This window comes from Coenobita brevimanus, chromosome 69, assembly GCF_032717465.1.
Source record: "Coenobita brevimanus isolate Jiangsu-jjx chromosome 69, ASM3271746v2, whole genome shotgun sequence".
Lineage (NCBI taxonomy): Eukaryota > Metazoa > Arthropoda > Malacostraca > Decapoda > Coenobitidae > Coenobita > Coenobita brevimanus.
In genome coordinates this window covers 15,134,974-15,140,454 of record NC_137022.1, presented here as the reverse complement: position 1 = coordinate 15,140,454, position 5,481 = coordinate 15,134,974, and positions in this window count along the sequence as shown.

Here is a 5,481-nt window from a genome sequence, read left to right as displayed (position 1 = left end):
TGCTGCAGGAATACAATAGAAGCATTTTGCCATAAATACATCATATCACCAACATTACACTTAATCATTAATTATAGTAGAGTTTTAAAACAAAAACTGTAGTAGTAGTATTAATAATAATAATAATGATATTAATAATAACAATCCATTTTACTGGTTCGAGAGAGAGAGAGAGAGAGAGAGAGAGAGAGAGAATAAAAATAAAAGTAAAGGGGAGAGAACGAACAGAATTAAAACTAAGAACAGGGATATGGTAGAAGCATTTTGCTATACATACATCATATCACTAACATAATACTTAAATATTAACTGTACCAGAATTTTAAAGCTATGTCTCAGTACACCCGACACAGGCTACTCAAGCTTTTGTCTTCACATCTTACATGAAACACACTGCAGGGATAATAATCATAACAGAAACATTTTGTTCTTCATGCATCATGATTCTGATAAGCTATAGCCATAATTATTATCTGATACTTCATCATTACATATACTGAAATATTTTTGGCATTTATTTGGTCAGTGTTTGAATCTTTCTCATTTCGCCTGAGTTCATTGGTGCAGAGAGTAAGTTGTTTTCTTTAGCACAGAAATTATTCAATAAAGCATTTGTAGATGCCCACACAATCATTTCTCAAGTTTTCTAGTACTATGATCTTCATCACAGCAATCATTGGGAAAAAGTGCATCATCATCTTCCAGTGCATTAAATGTAAGTGCCATTGCTAGACTGCGTTGATTAGCCGATTGAATGAAACCATGAATCATAATTTATTGCTTATGACTATAATTGTACATAACAATAGTTACTGTAATGAGCCCAGGGTATAATAGAGAACCACTAGTAATTCCCTGGATGTAAGTATGGTGGTCTGGCAACGTGTCATCATTTTCAGCACGTCACTTGCCTTTTACAAAAGTCACATTTCATTTTTTTGTACACTGAGTAACAGCAATAGCCTGCCAAATAGGTTATTACAGGAATAACATCTATACATTTCTCAATATCATCCCGCGGTACATCTACAGCTATTTTATTGACATCCAGATTATGCCTATTTTCCATTTCTTCTCATTTAATTTCTTCAAAATTCTTCAACTGTACACTTCCATTACCAAAAAGCAGTTTCGGTACAGACATCATCCTTTTTTTTTTTTTTTTTTTTTTTTTTCACATTCATAACCCTGTCTCATTGATATATGATACTAGCCTCCAGCAAGTTGGCAATACTGCGGGAACCTTGACTCTCTAGACCAATGATAATTTGTTTTATGAAGGCAAAGAGGATCTCAGCTTTCATTGATTTGCTTGGAATAATGTATACCCCATCCTTGTATTTAGAACACACACTGTTTAGCATAAAAACAAAGGCACTCGTTGCTGCTGCAGAACTGTCAAAAGCCGAACCAACTGTACTTTCACCTTTAGAGTAAAAAAAAAAAGGCTTAATGTGAATTTAGTCAGTCATTAATGTGACAGTTTTGTGAAGTTCTGATAAAAATTTGAACTTACTCTTTCTATACCTCAAGAATTTTTCATCATGTTGGTCAGCTGCAGGGTTCATGTTTTGTGATAATGTAAGTCTATTGATGGCTGAGTGACTAGGTAGAAGAAGGTGCTTTGAATTTCTTGAAAGTCAGTAACCCTGGAGGGCACAATTATAGAGAAGAGAGGAGAAAATGATGAGCTCTGAAGAATAACTTATTTAAAGTCATCAGAAAAAGCTGTTCCTTTATGAATTTCAAGGTATGGATGTGTTTATAACCTTCATCTTGTATGAGGGATAACATTGAAATGACAAGCTGCAGCACGAAAACTACTGTGCTTGGGCTAGAAATAGGGTCCTTAATGTCATATTTCTTGAGGTTTGTTAACACCTGTTCAAGGACATTTATGTCATTTACACAAGAGGGACCCTGTAGTCTCCCAAAGTCTGGATTTCAACACCACTAACAAATGCGTGTATTTCACAGGTAGGATCAATTACCAACGATGACATCATAATAGGATGTGGCGAGCGGACAATGTGACATAACACCAAAGAATCCTTCTGGTCAGTAATTGTCCAGTATTTGGTGTTTAGAAAGTGGAGTTTTTCCTTCAGTTCCATTACAGAAGCAAAGCTCCTCTCTTGCCTGTACTGCATATTGTCAGCAACACTCTGTGCACTGGCATTATGGAGGACAGATTCCTCCAGTCGAGACCTCCTAGCATCTGCGGATTTCCTGGAATGTACCGTTGACGACAGGTAGGCAGGACAATTTGGCATTTTGGAAGGGACTGCACCTTCATGAAGCCGAGGGATATTCAACAGAACATTAATTCGTCTGCCTGTCTGTTCGTCAAAATACGAGGTTTCCCACTCAATATCTTCAGGTTGGAAGTGTTGGTCACATACCTGGAGAACGAGTTGTCTATAATCTACCAATTTCATCTGCTGTGTTTTTATACAACTGTTAAAATTTGTGCAGCTTTAATCTAGATACTATTACTGTTATTATTATTATTATTATTATTATTATTATTATTATTACTGGTAATATATTAATAATAATATTATATTTTCATCTAAAATGAGAGAATATCTGGCAAAACGATTAAATGTTTCTTGGTATGCCACCCGAAAAAAATATTCCCATCTCTCCCGCACATTATTGTTATCATTAATAATAATACCGGTACTAATAACAGCAATAATAATGATGGTAACATATTAATAATGATATTCTATTTTCATAAAAAATGAGATAATGTCTGGCAAAACGATAAATTCTTGGTTGGTATGCCACACGAAAAATATATTCACTTCACTCGTGCACATTATAACTACTGCTAATAATCCTTATAACGATGATAATGTGATAATATATTTTTGATACCATTATATTTTCATCTAGAATGAGTGAATGTCTGGCAAAACGTAAATTTTTGGTTGGAATACCACACGAAAAAAATATTTACTTCACTCCTGTATATTATTATCATTAATAATCTATCAATCTATTGCCAGACACCTCAATCCCGTTTGGGGTGGCCACAAACAAATCGCCTCCAAGTCGCCCTGTCCCCCGCCATTTCACTGCCCTGCTCCCAACTCACACCTCCCTCTCTCATATACCTCTCCACCCCATCCCTCCATCTCATCCTCGGCCTCCCCTTCCCTCTTCCCCCTTCCACCTCACTCACATACACTCTCTTCGTCAGTCTTTCATCCTCCATTCTCTCCACATGGCCAAACCACCTCAGTGTGTTCCTCATAACGTTTCCTATCACATCCACATCCACACCACAACGCTCCTTTATATCATCATTCGTCAACCTGTCTCTCCATGTGACTCCACAGGCTTCTCTTAAATAACTCATTTCCACTGCTCTCACTCTTAACTTGTGTCCTTCCAACAACGTCCAAGCTTCACTTCCATACGTTAGAGTTGGTATCACAATACTGTCATGTAGTAACTTTTTCACTTCCATGCTCACTTCCCTGTTTCTTATCGCTGCTTTCAAAGAACCAGCAACGTTTCTTCCCTGCTGTACCTTTTCAAGCACTTCACCCTCCAAACCTCCATCCTTACTCATCACACTACCCAAGTACTTAAACGTACTCACATTTTCCAATTCCTCACCATCCAACCTCCCTGTACATTCACTGACTTCACCTCTCTCAAAGACCATCACTTTACTCTTCCCTACATTCACCTTTAGATTCCGTTTCTTACACACTCTCCCAAACTCATCCACCAAGCATTGCAGCTCCCCTTTGTCTTCACTCAACAACACAGTATCATCTGCAAACAACAGTACAGGGAGTTTCCAAACACTATCCTCTCTCACCAGGGCCACTCCAACATCCACTACCCTACCTTGTACCTCTTTTATTACGCCATCCATGTACAGATTGAACAACCATGGAGACATGACACATCCCTGTTTCAATCCAACTTTCAAAGAGAAAAATTCACTTAGTTCACCATCCACACGCATTGCAGCCTTCGCACAATCGTACATACTCTTCACAGGATTCAACAACTTCCCATCTACTCCATATATTCTTAACACTTTCCACAATCCTTGTCTATCCACCCTGTCATATGCTTTCTTCAAATCCATGAAAGCCGCATACAACTTCTTTCCCTTCTCTAGAAACTTTTCCACTAAAGATCTAAGAATGAATATCTGATCTACACAACCTCTTCCCTTCCTAAAGCCTCCTTGTTCTTCTCCAACTAATTTCTCTGTTTTTTCTCTAACTCTGTCAATAAGTATCCTACCATACACTTTTCCTATTATACTAAAAAGACAAATGCCCCTATGATTACCACACACTTCTTTTTCCCCTTTTCCTTTGTACAAGGGAATAATTATACCTGACTTCCAATCCTCCGGGACTCTACCTTCCTCCCAGGCCAATCTGCACATCTTCCACATCCATTCTACTACTATCTCTCTTCCATGCTTCAGCATTTCACCACACACTCCATCAATTCCTGGGGCTTTCCCCGATTTAACTTTCTTCATTGGTTCCACAACTTCTATCCTACTGATTTCTTCCTGTCTTCTCACCTCCCTCCTTCTCCCAGCCATTCCCCAGCCACTTATACTCGCATTACTTCCATCCTCTATGTTCAACAATTCCTTAAAGTGTTCTCTCCATCTGCTCACTTTTTCTCCCTTCTCCACTAGTAATCTACCCCTGCTAACTTCACTTCCACCCTGTCTTACTCTTTTCACCTCTTTCCAGAACATTTTCTTACAGTCCCTCCACTTTACACTCAAATTCCTTCCAAATTCCTCATCCACTCCCTTCTTACTCTCTCTTACTAATCTTTTCACCTCTCTCTTTCTTTCTACATATAAGTCTCTCTTCTGCCTCTCAACTTCTTCCACGCCCCTATTTCTCATCCATTCATTGTATGCTTTCTTCTTTTGTGCCACAGCCTGTTTCACCTCTTCAGTCCACCACGCTGTTCCTTGCACCCCCCCTCCGTCTTCTCTTCCTTCCACACAGCACATCACATGCTGCACATATTTCTTCTGTAAATATCCTACACACACCTTCCACGTCTCCCATCTGCTCCAATTCATATTCGCCCAATCGTTCCTCCACTTCTCTCTTATACTCTGCCTTTTTCTCATCCTCTTGTAACCTTTCCACTCTCCTTGCAACTACTCCTTCCTCTCGTCTTTCCCTTCTTCTATTCCTCCATCTTACTTGAATCCTAATTCTGGCCATCACCAAGTAGTGGTCAGAAAGTCCACTCCCCCAACCTGTATAAACTCTTGCATCCATTACACATCTTCGCATCCTTTCATCCACACACACATAATCAATCATTGCCTTCCTTTCATTCAGTTCACCACCCACCCTTCTCATCACTCGCCATGTATATCTGTGGATCATTTTATGCCTGAAGAGGGTATTGACTATCACCAACCCCCTCCCAGCACAAATGTCCACTAACGCACTCCCAATCTCA